Source organism: Amblyraja radiata, chromosome 36, assembly GCF_010909765.2.
Source record: "Amblyraja radiata isolate CabotCenter1 chromosome 36, sAmbRad1.1.pri, whole genome shotgun sequence".
Lineage (NCBI taxonomy): Eukaryota > Metazoa > Chordata > Chondrichthyes > Rajiformes > Rajidae > Amblyraja > Amblyraja radiata.
In genome coordinates, this window is record NC_045991.1 from 13,629,548 (window position 1) to 13,644,143 (window position 14,596).

Here is a 14,596-nt window from a genome sequence, read left to right on the forward strand (position 1 = left end):
TACCTGAAGGCAGTGGAGAGATGACTGTGTGGCCAGGATGGTGTGGGTCCTTGATGATACTGCCAGCCTTTTTGAGGCAGCGACTGCGATAGATTCCCTCGATGGAAGGGAGGTCAGAGCCGATGATGGACTGGGCAGTGTTTACTACTTTTTGCAGCCTTTTCCTCTCCAGGGCGCTCAAGTTGCCGAACCAAGCCATGATGCAACCCGTCAGCATTCTCTCTACTGTGCACTTGTAGAAGTTAGAGAGAGTCCTCCTTGACAAACCGACTCTCCGTAATCTTCTCAGGAAGTAGAGGCGCTGATGAGCTTTCTTTATAATTGCATCAGTGTTCTGGGACCAGGAGAGATCTTTGGAAAGATGCACGCCCAGGAATTTGAAGCTCTTGACCCTTCCCACCATCGACCCGTTGATATAAACGGGGCTGTGGGTCCCCATCCTACCCCTTCCAAAGTCCACAATCAGTACCTTGGTTTTGCTGGTGTTTAGGGCCAGGTTATTGTGCTGGCACCATATGGACAGTTGCTCGATCTCTCTTCTATATTATGACTCATCCCCATCAGTGATACGTCCCACAACAGTGGTGTTGTCGGCGAACTTAATGATGGAGTTCGCACAATGACCGGCTACACAGTCATGAGTATTGAGTGAGTACAGCAGGGGGCTGAGCACGCAGCCTTGAGGTGCTCCCGTGCTGATTGTTATCGAGGCTGACACATTTCCACCAATACGTACAGACTGTGGTCTGTGAATGAGAAACATAGAAACATAGAAACATAGAAAATAGGTGCAGGAGTAGGCCATTCGGCCCTTCGAGCCAGCACCGCCATTCAATATGATCATCGCTGATCATCCAACTCAGTATCCTGTACCTGCCTTCTCTCCATACCCGCTGATCCCTTTAGCCACAAGGGCCACATCTAACTCCCTCTTAAATATAGCCAATGAACTGGCCTCAACTACCTTCTGTGGCAGAGAATTCCACAGATTCACCTCTCTCTGTGTAAAACATGATTTTCTCATTTCGGTCCTAAAAGACTTCCGTCTTATCCTTAAACTGTGACCCCTTGTTCTGGACTTCCCCAACATCGGGAATAATCTTCCTGCATCTAGCCTATCCAACCCCTTAAGAATTTTGTAAGTTTCTATAAGATCCTCCCTCAATCTTCTAAATTCTAGCGAGTACAAGCCGAGTCTATCCAGTCTTTCTTCATATGAAAGTCCTGATATCCCAGGAATCAGTCTGGTGAACCTTCTCTGTACTCCCTCTAAGGCAAGAATGTATTTCCTCAGATTAGGAGACCAAAACTGTACGCAATACTCCAGGTGTGGTCTCACCAAGACCCTGTACAACTGCAGTAGAACCTCCCTGCTCTTATACTCAAATCCTTTTGCTATGAATGCTAACATACCATTGGCTTTCTTCACTGCCTGCTGCACCTGCATGCCTACTTTCAATGACTGGTGTACCATGGCACCCAGGTCTCGTTGCATCTCCCCTTTTCCTAATCGGCCACCATTCAGATAATAGTCTACTTTCCTGTTTTGCCACCAAAGTGGATAACCTCACATTTATCCACATTATACTGCATCTGCCATGCATTTGCCCACTCACCCAGCCGATCCAAGTCACCTTGCAGCCTCCTAGCATCCTCCTCACAGCTAACACTGCCCCCCAGCTTCGTGTCATCCGCAAACTTGGAGATGTTGCATTCAATTCCCTCGTCCAAATCATTAATATACATCATAAATAGCTGGGGTCCCCGCACCGAGCCTTGCGGTACACCACTAGTCACTGCCTGCCATTGTGAAAAGGACCGGTTTACTCCTACTCTTTGCTTCCTGTCTGCCAGCCAGTTCTCTATCCACATCAATACTTAACCCCCAATACCGTGTGCTTTACGTTTGTATGCTAATCTCTCATGTGGGACCTTGTCGAAAGCCTTCTGAAAGTCCAGATATAACACATCCACTGGTTCTCCCTTATCCACTCTACTAGTTACATCCTCGAAAAATTCTATAAGGAAGTCGAGGATCCAATTGCAGAGGGACGCGCAGAGATCCAGTTCTGCGAGTTTGGTAACCAGCTTGGAGGGGATGATTGTATTAAATGCCGAGCTGTTCACCGTGGGACTGCAGGTGGAACCGGCAACATACAGGCAGTGTTGTATTTACACATGCTCTGTTTCTAATATTCACAAACTGTTGAATATGCATCTATTTCCACTCCTTCTAGGTGTATCTGATTGGTCTCAAGAGGTGAACTCTATGACAGAGCCCATGTTCCACAGGTGATGGATGGACTTCCATCCACCTGGTCACAGGGTAACATTAAGTAGCAGTGTCACCCCGGGACCACTACACGGACACATTGGTTCCATACCACCCTGCTTGCCGCGATCACCTCACCGTGTGCCGGCAAGAAGACCATGGTATTCGCTGTGGCTAGATTCATTGATTTGCTGTTCCCAGTGAAGTCATCAAACTATTATCACCCATCCCTGCTGATCATTACAGAATCAATGAACAAAATCACTTCCCCAGTTGTTTGACTTTTCACCGGGTGGAAGAAGTCTCACAATTCCTGCCATCTCTCATCATTCATTATAGGTGACAATATTTACAGAGATTAATTCAACATTATTGATCCTTATCGCACCCACTCACCTTTCATCCCAAATACTTCATATTGTTTCAGGATTTTCTTTCTCGGTTCTGTTTGAGTCAAAGTGAAAATTCCAGCCCATGTAAATGTGGGTTTATCAATTGTTAGAGCAAGGGTATAGGTATTCACTTTCATCTCCGGGTACAAGTTGCCAGCGGCGTTATCTTTGATCCAAGAGTTTCCCGTTCTTCTAAAAGTCAATTTTCCGATTTCCTTCCCTGAGTGTGGTTTCCATTCCCAGACAACAACAGTGTACATCTCAGCATTGTCCGGTCCGTTTAACACAATGTCGTCTCCATTATCCAAGAAATACATTCGATTTCTGTTTTCTTTTGCGAATACGAACAATGAAGAATAAACATTTAAAACACATTCCCCCCACCCACCCCATATCTGTAATCATTAATTTTGAACTGAATTTAATTCCAGACAGTTGTGATCTTCCTTGGAAACCCCAGCGAGGAAGTCACGGTTTCTGAAGAGATGTGTGTGTGGAATAACCTGGCCTGGTTGATGCAGGGATATTTCATTACATGAGTGAGTGAGTGAGTGGGGGGGAGGGAGGGAGGGAGGTGGGGATAGGGGGTTGTGTTGGGGTTAGTGGAGGAACTACATCTGGTTTTGAAGGGACTTTGTGGGAGCGTGAAGTGAAGACATTGCGTCTGGTTCTCGGGCTGCGACTGGATCGATAAGTCGAGGGCAGATCCACCCACATGGACTGTGGTGAGGAGATGTTGGGGAGGATAGTGTGGACAATCGTGTCAAAGGCTGCAGAGGCTGAGCGGGATGAGGAGGGAGAGTTTAACTCTGCAACAAGTTCACAGGAGGCCATTTCTGACTTTGATAAGGACCGTGTCGGTGCAGGAGAAGGAGAGGAAGTTGATGGGATGGGCTCAGAAATGGAGGTCCAGCAAGGATGGTGTGGATTTGTGAAGCAGCAACACATATAGGGATGTGGAATGGAGGTCCAGCAAGGATGGTGTGGATTTGTGAGGCAGCAACACATTCAGGGATGTGGAATGGAGGTCCAGCAAGGATGGTGTGGATTTGTGAGGCAGCAACACATACAGGGATGTGGAATGGAGGTCCAGCAAGGATGGTGTGGATTTGTGAAGCAGCAACACATTCAGGGATGTGGAATGGAGGTCCAGGAAGGATGGTGTGGATTTGTGAGGCAGCAATACATTCAGGGATGTGGAATGGAGGTCCAGCAAGGATGGTGTGGATTTGTGAGGCAGCAACACATACAGGGATGTGGAATGGAGGTCCAGCAAGGATGGTGTGGATTTGTGAGGCAGCATCACATACAGGGATGTGGAGAGGAAAGTGAGATTGACAATAGGGTGCGGGTTTACATGGACAATGATAATTAATGCAAGGTGATTGTGAACGGTGAAGAGAAAGTACTTACTCTGTGTGGAAACTGGTCGAAGCAGGAAAACAAAGAAACCCAACATCAAACCAGCTGGCAAACTGTTGCAGAGAAACCTCGGCCTCATTTTGTACATTCTCTGTTTGGAAACAAGGTGCAGTTTTAGACTAAGGATCAGCAGATTGGTAGTTGGCAAATGTTGTATTGAGTCCAGCCAGTTTGAAACTCCCGACCCTCGGGCATTTTAGAATTGACCGCACACAATTACACGGGGAAAATACATTCACTTGGTGGATTCTGCTGCTGGAATATTGTCACTTCAGTAATCTGGGATTTCACCACCATATTCAACTGCTATTGTCCCAAATCATTCATCTGTACTCCGCCTTTTCTATGTTTGACTCAATTACCTCCGACCACTGGTGAAATTTTCTCAACTAAATCAGACCTCGCTAGTGAGTTAATGAACAGAGAAGGCAACACAATGGCAAGGGACATTCAATATTCTCAAACGGTCCCAGTACGTTGCCGGTGAAACGGGAACAAAAATATTCAATTTAGATTGAATAGGAAACGGAGATGAGGAAATACTTTTTCTCACAGAGAGTTGTGAGTCTGTGGAATTCTCTGCCTCAGAGGGCAGTGGAGGCCGGTTCTATGGATGCTTTCAAGAGAGAGCTAGATAGGGCTCTTAAAGGTAGCGGAGTCAGGGGATATGGGGAGAAGGCAGGAACGGGGAACTGATTGTGGATGATCAGCCATGATCACATTGAATGGCGGTGCTGGCTCGAAGGTCCGAATGGCCTCCACTCCTGCACCTGTTGTCTATTGTCTATTGACACCAGTATGAAAACGGCATATGTTGGTCATTTAGCTGTGGGAAATAAAGGAGACAAAACAAAATTAATAAAGTTTGTATGCCCTTGTCAAATCTAAAGTGGATCAAGCTGATTGAATGAGTGATAAATCACAGTTTACAGGACATCCAACATTGTTCAGTTTGTGGATACCTGTTAAACCACTCTTTGACATGAAGTGAGACTGCAGTGAGGTCACCTACCTTGTGAGAAGAGACTGATGGTGAACGAGTACAGAGACTGAGTGACAAAGCTCCAAGCACGGCGACACACTGAGATTCACAGTCTCACACAGTTTCTTTGGAAGGGCAAACACCCTTCCTCTTTCTATCCAGCTCAGGATTCACACACCATTAGTGTTGATAATTTTTGAGTCAGATTAAATCTCATCTTGTAAAAGCTAATTGGATAAACCAAATGGGGAATTTCCTGAGGTCACAAATACATTGGATACGTTTAGACTTGGAACCTCCTTATATTAAATGCTATTAGTGGGTGGCAAATGTCTAAGATAATGGCAAACGTGGGAATCTGCTGTTTTGTAACGAAGGGAACATGGTCAATATTCACGCCTTGCAGCTGTGTTAGAGCTTTAGCTCAAGTTCAATTTCAAGTGAGTTTATTGTCATGTGTCCCTGATAGGACAATGAAATTCTTGCTTTGCTTCAGCACAACAGAACAGTAGGCATTGACTACAAAACAGATCAGTGTGTCCATCTACCATTATATGTCCATATACCATTATAGCAGTTTAAATCTATATCCAAATGTAGCACATCACGGTGGGTTTAGGGGGTTACAAATGAGGTACATTTGAGAATCAGGATCATACATTATTTTCAAACTTAGTACAATATTGAATACAAATTTTCTCCCGAGCTTTTAATTTAATTCAAGGAGGAACCTGCAGCCAATATTTTCATTAGCATCCAAATAGTTCCTGCATCTTGCAGTGTTCTCCAAGTTCAACATCACAGAGTGCACCAAGACCTTCACAGCCTCTGTGAATAACCCACATAACCATCTTGCAGTGTTCTCCAAGTTCAACATCACGGAGTGCACCAAGACCTTCACAGCCTCTGTAAATAACCCACATAACCACCTTGCAGTGTTCTCCAAGTTCAACATCACAGAGTGCACCAAGACCTTCACAGCCTCTGTGAATAACCCACATAACCACCTTGCATTTCTCTAAAACAAATGTCACCATTTGAAGTGGTGATGATCTGTAAAATCATACTGAAGAATGTTTGATGGACGTGTGATCTTGAACGGAACTGGGCCACTAAATAATTTGCAAAGGAAATGCTGCAGTGAATAGCTCGTTGGCAAGTGTTGTATTGAACACAGCCACTTTGAAAACCCTGGGCCAGGATCATTTGAGAATTAACCGCACACAACTACACGGGGAAGGACCATTCCTCTGTGGAATCTGCCACTGGAATATTGTCACTGCTGTCATCTGGGATTTCACAGCCACATTCAGTCGCTTTGCCTTGACTGAAACGACTCATCTGTATGTCAACAGTTTCATTCTTGACCCACTTCCTTCCTGCTTCCCGGTAGAATGGTTTAAACTCATTTGTACCTCACTAGTCAGTCAATTAATTGAGCGAGCGGGCAACAGAACGGCGAGGACGTTGAACATCCTCAATCAGTCCCAGAGGATTGCCGGAGAAATGGGGAAAATAAAACCCACATGAGCAGCGATACATTAGATTGACCAGAAAGCCCAAATGGGTAAAATGGCAGATGCTGATCATTTAGCTTCATTAAGTTTCTAGTGGAAATAATGGAGACAGAAATACATTGATAAAGTTTAGTGTTGGAAGGAACTGCATATGCTGCTTTATACCGAATATAGACACTAAAGTAACTGGGCGGGACAGGCAGCATCTCTGGAGAGAAGGAATGGTTTCGGGTTAAAGAAGTCTGGATCTGAAGAAGGGTCCCGACCCGAAACATCACCCATTCTTTCTCTCCAGATGCTGCCTGTACCGCTGAGTTACTCCAGCATTTTCTGTCTCTCTTCATTATTCTTTACATTTCTATGTCCTTGTAAAATCTAAAGCAGAACAGACTGGTACAGTCTAATAAATGGTTGTGGGAGTGGAATATCACACGTTAGAAATTTAAAACCTTACATAGACTATTACTCAAAAACTAAAATAAGTAAACTTTTTCCAAATGTCTCCGCCATCTGTGATAAATGTCTATCCCATGAAGCAACTATAGCACATTCCTTTGTTTTTTGTAGAAAAATCCAAACATTTTGGAATTAAATTTTTGAAATATTTACAAAATTATTTCAAATAAAACTGAAACCGAACGCATAATTGATTATTTTTGAAACCATGGAAGGCAGCCTTGAGCTAACTGCGTCCCAAAAGAGCCGACTTAATTACGGTTTAATAATGGGGAAAAAACTCATACTTAAATTCTGGAAAAACGCCCCAACATCAACAATAAATATGTGTATTTCAAATATGTTCGAAACGTTACACCTGGAAGATATGAAATTCCTTCCAGCAGGCAAACCAGACCATTTCCAAAAGCTTTCGTCTCCATTTATCGACCTACTACAAGTATAAGGTGCAACAGAATTCTGAAAATAAATGGTTTCAGGACCTGGTGAGGGGGGAGGAAAAATACAAAGTTGGTTTATTCCTTTTAGCTCTTTTTATTAACTTTTAATATATCTTCTGTTTTCTTTTTCTCTTCTTCTATTTCTATGGCTTGCTTCTTAACTCTTTTTCGAACTTTTCATGTCTAAGGGTCTCTTTTGATCACTCTTTCACACACTTACTATCCTATTTAACTCTCTTTACTTCTCTTCTTTTCAAAGTTTAAAATATAAAGTGGTACAGGAAATGTATTATGTTATTTTTGGCATATTATTGTAATGTACACTACTAATAAATAAAATTATATTAAAAAAAATGAATAAATTAAAAAAAGAAAGTATTGAACACGGAGTTCCGTTTCTAGATCCCATTTAAACCACACCTTTACCTGAAGTGAACCTGTAGTAAGGTCGCCTACCTTGTGGGAAGAGACTGATGGTGAACGAGTCCAGAGACTGGGCAGCAAAGCTCCAAGCACGATGACACACTGACTTCCCCAGTCTCGTGCTGTGTCTTATGAAACTACAGGACCTTCCTCTTCCTCTTCTACTCAGGGTTCAGACATCACTTCTGTTGAAAGTGTTTGTGTCAGTGTAAAACACATCTTGTCAAACCTTATTCGGCAAAGGAGAATGGGAATTTACTGAGCTCAAACATGCATTGGATGCGTTGATACATGGATCCTCATCTTTCTAAATGGGAAGGGGGAAAAGGGGAAGTACAATGGGATCTGGGGGTCCTTGTTCATCAGTCTATGAAAGTAAGCCTGCAGGTACAGCAGGCAGTGAAGAAAGCCAATGGCATGTTGGCCTTCATAACAAGAGGAATCGAATATAGGAGCAAAGAGGTCCTTCTGCAGTTGTACAGGGCCCTAGTGAGACCACACCTGGAGTCCCTCCAGCAGATTGTTTTTGTTTGTTTCAGGGAGAACAAGTCGATGTGTCCAATTTTCAGAAGGTCTTTGAATTTTAAATATGTGGATTAGGCAATTTTAAACAGGCATGAATTGAAAATTATTTGGCAGACAGGAAACAGAGAGGAGACTTTGTTAGGGTGGCAGGTGGTGATAAATGATCCAGCATCAAGCCAGTTCTTGAGTCTGTTATTTTCAATGTTCATCAATGGTATTGACAAGGAAACAAACATAATGTTTCTAAGTTTGATGACATGAAACTGAGAGTAAACAGGAGAAGCAAAGAGGATGCAAAGAGGTTTCCAGGTGATGTCAGTCAGTTGAGTTACTTGTCAAATATACGCAGATGCAGCAGAGAGTCATAGAGCTGTAGAGCATGGAAATAGACACATCAACCCAACACGCACATGCTGACCAAGATGTCCAACTGACCCCATCACAATTGGCTGTCCCTGGCCCATGTCTCACCAAACATGTCTTTGTGCTCTCCTTACCGGAGAAAGGGGTTTTCAGCCACACATGTAATGCAGCCAAGGCTGACCAGACTGATTCCTGGAATGACAGGACTAATGTGTAAGGAGAGGGGGAGCTGACTGAGCCAGTAGTCACTGGAGTTTGGAAGACTTAAACATGACCTCTCTAAATTAAACAACATTCAAAGCAGAGCTAGACAGACTCGATACATAAAGATATTTCCAGTGACTGTAGGATCTGGAACAAGGGGTTTTGGACTCAAGATTAGGGGTGAAACATTTAGGGCTGAGACATTTCTTCATTGTGAATATGGTGAGCCATTGAAATTCACTCCACAGAAAATGGTAGATGGCAGGTCACTGAATCTTGTTCAGTAGGGGATAGATTTATTTGATATAAAATGCATCAACATTTATCGGGAGAGAATTGGAATATGAGAATGTTTTGAATGATTGAACAGGCTCAAAGTGACAAATAATCCACCCCTGATTCTCTTTTGCATGTTTCAATAGGTTTTGGAATAGTTTGATGTTGTCTTTGTCCTTCACAATTCTGATGTTTATTTACACATTGTGAAATTTAGTCAGATAAAAAGCAGGAAGTGAAACAGCCCAGAGCTGAGAATAGACGAATCATTGTGGTTAAATTGCTACAGCTATTCCTGCAGCTTTGACCATTGCTCTGAATGATCTGCCCTCACCAAGATGGCCGCCGACCTCACCTGCCCTCACCAAGATGGCCACCGTCAACCCCATATTTAGACCAAAGATCCTATAGGAGAGTTCCGCTATAGGATCTTTGATTTACACGGTGCAGGTGCAGCAGCAGCAGCAGCAGCAGCTTCTGTGGAGCGTCTCGGGGCTGAAACAACCTTTCATTTTCCAGCATCTGCAGTTCCTTCTTGAATACAACCTGCCCACCGAGATGCCCGCCGGCTGACGACCTCACCAAGATGGCCGCCGGTTGACGACCTCACCAAGTTGTCCGCAGGCTGACGACCTCACCAGGATGGCCACCGGCTGACGAACTCACCAAGATGGCCGCCGGCTGACGACCTCACTAAGATGGCCGCCGGCTGACGACCTCACCAAGATGGCCGCAGTCTGACGACCTCACCAGGATGGCCACCGGCTGACGACCTCACCAAGATGGCCGCCGGCTGACGACCTCACTAAGATGGCCGTTCTTCCGCCCGCCCCATCGACCGCATCAAAATGTAAATATGTTGTAGTTGTAGTTGTAGTGTAAATATGTAGTTGTCGTTGTAGTGTAGTGTAGCTAGTGTAGTCAATGTAGTGTAGTGTGTAGTGTAGTGTAGTGTGTAGTGTAGTGTAGTGTGTAGTGTAGTGTGTAGTGTAGTGTAGTGTAGTGTGTAGTGTAGTGTAGTGTAGTGCAGTGTAGTGTAGTGTAGTGTGTAGTGTAGTGTAGTGTAGTGCAGTGTAGCGTAGTGTAGTGTGTAGTGTAGTGTAGTGTAGTGTAGAGTAGTGTGTAGTGTAGTGTAGTGTAGTGTAGTGTAGTGTAGTGTAGTGTAGTGTAGTGTAGTGTAGTGTGTAGTGTAGTGTAGTGTAGTGTAGTGTAGTGTAGTGTGTAGTGTAGTGTAGTGTAGTGTAGTGTGTAGTGTAGTGTAGTGTAGTGTGTAGTGTAGTGTAGTGTAGTGTAGTGTAGTGTGTAGTGTAGTGTAGTGTAGTGTGTAGTGTAGTGTAGTGTAGTGTGTAGTGTAGTGTAGTTACAGTACAGAGTAGTGTAGTGTAGTGTAGTGTAGTGTGTAGTGCAGTGTAGTGTAGTGTAGTGTAGTGTAGTGTGTAGTGTAGTGTAGTGTAGTGTAGTGTAGTGTGTAGTGTAGTGTAGTGTAGTGTGTAGTGTAGTGTAGTGTAGTGTGGTGTAGTGTTGTGTAGTGTAGTGTAGTGTGTAGTGTAGTGTGTAGTGTAGTGTAGTGTAGTGTGGTGTAGTGTAGTGTGTAGTGTAGTGTAGTGTGTAGTGTAGTGTAGTGTGTGTGTAGTGTAGTGTAGTGTGTAGTGTAGTGTGTAGTGTGTAGTGTGTAGTGTAGTGTAGTGTAGTGTAGTGTAGTCTAGTGTAGTCAATGTAGTGTAGTGTGTAGTGTAGTGTAGTGTAGTGTAGTGTGTAGCGTAGTGTAGTGTAGTGAGTAGCGTAGTGTAGTGTAGTGTAGTGTGTAGTGTAGTGTGTAGTGTAGTGTGTAGTGTAGTGTAGTGTAGTGTAGTGTAGTGTGTAGTGTAGTGTAGTGTAGTGTAGTGTAGTGTGTAGTGTAGTGTGTAGTGTAGTGTAGTGTAGTGTGTAGTTTAGTGTAGTGTGTAGTGTGTAGTGTAGTGTAGTGTAGTGTGTAGTGTAGTGTAGTGTAGTGTGTAGTGTAGTGTGTAGTGCAGTGTAGTGTGTAGTGTAGTGTAGTGTGTAGTGTAGTGTAGTGTAGTGTAGTGTAGTGTGTAGTGTAGTGTAGTGTAGTGTAGTGTAGTGTAGTGTAGTGTAGTGTAGTGTAGTGTGTAGTGTAGTGTAGTGTAGTGTGTAGTGTAGTGTAGTGTAGTGTAGTGTAGTGTAGTGTGTGTGTAGTGTAGTGTAGTGTAGTGTAGTGTAGTGTGTGTGTAGTGTAGTGTAGTGTAGTGTAGTGTAGTGTAGTGTAGTGTGTAGTGTAGTGTAGTGTAGTGTAGTGTGTAGTGTAGTGTAGTGTAGTGTGTAGTGTAGTGTGTAGTGTAGTGTAGTGTAGTGTAGTGTAGTGTAGTGTAGTCTAGTCTAGTGTAGTGCGTAGTGTAGTGTGTAGTGTAGTGTAGTGTAGTGTAGTGTGTAGTGTAGTGTGTAGTGTAGTGTAGTGTAGTGTAGTCTAGTGTAGTCAATGTAGTGTAGTGTGTAGTGTAGTGTAGTGTAGTGTAGTGTGTAGTGTAGTGTAGTGTGTAGTGTAGTGTAGTGTGTAGTGTAGTGTAGTGTAGTGTGTAGTGTAGTGTAGTGTAGTGTAGTGTGTAGTGTAGTGTGTAGTGTAGTGTAGTGTGTAGTGTAGTGTAGTGTAGTGTGTAGTGTAGTGTAGTGTGTAGTGTAGTATAGTGTAGTGTGTAGTGTAGTGTAGAGTAGTGTAGTGTAGTGTAGTGTGTAGTGTGGTTACAGTACAGTGTACTGTAGTGTAGTGTAGTGTAGTTACAGTACAGTGTAGTGTAGTGTGTAGTGTAGTGTGTAGTGTAGTGTAGTGTGTAGTGTAGTGTAGTGTAGTGTGTAATGTAGTGTAGTGTAGTGTGTAGTGTAGTGTAGAGTAGTGTAGTGTATTGTAGTGTGTAGTGTAGTGTAGTGTAGTGTAGTGTAGTGTAGTTACAGTGTAGTGTAGTGTAGTGTAGTGTAGTGTAGTGTGTAGTGTAGTGTAGTGTAGTGTAGTGTAGTGTAGTGTGTAGTGTAGTGTAGTGTAGTGTGTAGTGTAGTGTAGTGTAGTGTAGTGTAGTGTAGTGTGTAGTGTAGTGTAGTGTAGTGTAGTGTGTAGTGTAGTGTAGTGTGAAGTGTAGTGTAGTGTAGTGTAGTGTGTAGTGTAGTGTAGTGTGTAGTGTAGTGTAGTGTAGTGTAGTGTGTAGTGTAGTGTGTAGTGTAGTGTAGTGTAGTGTAGTGTGTAGAGTAGTGTAGTGTAGTGTAGTGTGTAGTGTAGTGTAGTGTAGTTACAGTACAGTGTAGTGTAGTGTAGTGTAGTGTAGTGTGGTGTGTAGAGTAGTGTAGTGTGTAGTGTAGTGTAGTGTAGTGTAGTGTAGTGTAGTGTAGTGTGTAGTGTTTTGTAGTGTAGTGTAGTGTGTAGTGTAGTGTAGTGTAGTGTGTAGTGTGTAGTGTAGTGTAGTGTAGTGTGTAGTGCAGTGTGTAGTGTAGTGTGTAGTGTAGTGTAGTGTAGTGTAGTCTAGTGTAGTCAATGTAGTGTAGTGTGTAGTGTAGTGTAGTGTAGTGTGTAGTGTAGTGTAGTGTGTAGTGTAGTGTGTAGTGTAGTGTAGTGTGTAGTGTAGTGTAGTGTGTAGTGTAGTGTAGTGTGTAGTGTAGTGTAGTGTGTAGTGTAGTGTGTAGTGTAGTGTAGTGTAGTGTAGTGTGGTGTGTAGTGTAGTGTTGTGTAGTGTAGTGTAGTGTAGTGTAGTGTGTAGTGTAGTGTGTAGTGTAGTGTAGTGTAGTGTAGAGTAGTGTAGTGTAGTGTAGTGTAGTGTGTAGTGTAGTGTAGTGTCGTGTCGTGTCGTGTCGTGTAGGTAGTGTCGTGTAGTGTCGTGTCGTGTCGTGTGTAGTGTAGTGTAGTGTAGTGTCTGTGTAGTGTCGTGTCGTGTCGTGTGTCGTGTAGTGTCGTGTCGTGTGTGTGTCGTGTAGTGTAGTGTGTGTGTCGTGTAGTGTAGTGTCGTGTCGTGTAGTGTGTGTGTGTCGTGTCGTGTCGTGTCGTGTCGTGTCGTGTGTGTGTGTAGTGTCGTGTCGTGTGTCGTGTCGTGTCGTGTGTGTCGTGTGTCGGTCGTGTAGTGTAGTGTTCGTGTAGTGTCGTGTCGTGTAGTGTCGTGTCGTGTAGTGTGTCGTGTCGTGTGTGTCGTGCGTAGGTAGTGTGTGTGTGGTGCGTGTAGTGTAGTGTGTAGTGTGTAGTGTAGTGTAGTGTAGTGTAGTGTAGTGTAGTGTAGTGTGTAGTGCGTAGTGTAGTGTAGTGTAGTGTGTAGTGTAGTGTAGTGTGTAGTGTAGTGTAGTGTGTAGTGTGTAGTGTAGTGTAGTGTGTAGTGTAGTGTAGTGTAGTGTAGTGTAGTGTGTAGTGTAGTGTAGTGTAGTGTGTAGTGCGTAGTGTCGTGTGTAGTGCGTAGTGTAGTGTGTAGTGTAGTGTAGTGTAGTGTAGTGTAGTGTGTAGTGTGTAGTGCGTAGTGTAGTGTAGTGTAGTGTGTAGTGTAGTGTAGTGTGTAGTGTAGTGTAGTGTGTGTGTAGTGTAGTGTAGTGTAGTGTGTGTGTAGTGTGTGTGTAGTGTAGTGTAGTGTAGTGTGTGTGTAGTGTGTGTGTAGTGTAGTGTAGTGTAGTGTAGTGTAGTGTAGTGTAGTGTGTAGTGTAGTGTAGTGTAGTGTAGTGTAGTGTAGTGTGTGTGTAGTGTAGTGTGTGTGTAGTGTAGTGTAGTGTAGTGTAGTGTAGTGTAGTGTGTGTGTAGTGTAGTGTAGTGTGTAGTGTAGTGTAGTGTAGTGTAGTGTAGTGTAGTGTGTGTGTAGTGTAGTGTAGTGTGTAGTGCGTAGTGTAGTGTGTAGTGCGTAGTGTAGTGTAGTGTGTAGTGTAGTGTAGTGTAGTGTAGTGTAGTGTAGTGTGTAGTGTAGTGTAGTGTAGTGTGTAGTGCGTAGTGAAGTGTAGTGTAGTGTGTAGTGTAGTGTAGTGTGTAGTGTAGTGTAGTGTAGTGTGTAGTGTGTAGTGTAGTGTGTAGTGTAGTGTAGTGTAGTGTGTAGTGTAGTGTAGTGTAGTGTAGTGTGTAGTGTAGTGTAGTGTAGTGTGTAGTGTAGTGTGTTGTGTAGTGTGTAGTGTAGTGTAGTGTAGTGTAGTGTAGTCTAGTGTAGTCAATGTAGTGTAGTGTGTAGTGTAGTGTAGTGTAGTGTAGTGTAGTCTAGTGTAGTCAATGTAGTGTAGTGTGTAGTGTAGTGTAGTGTAGTGTAGTGTGTAGTGTAGTGTAGTGTAGTGTAGTGTGTAGTGTAGTGTAGTGTAGTGTGTAGTGTAGTGTAGGGTAGTGTAGT

At 43.6% G+C, this 14,596-nt stretch overlaps 1 protein-coding gene across 1 annotated transcript in view; it reads right to left on the reverse strand.

The window, feature by feature from the left end:
* Positions 1-14,596, reverse strand: part of LOC116966229 — a 43,790-nt gene that overhangs the window by 5,206 nt on the left and 23,988 nt on the right. The window lies entirely within an intron of this gene.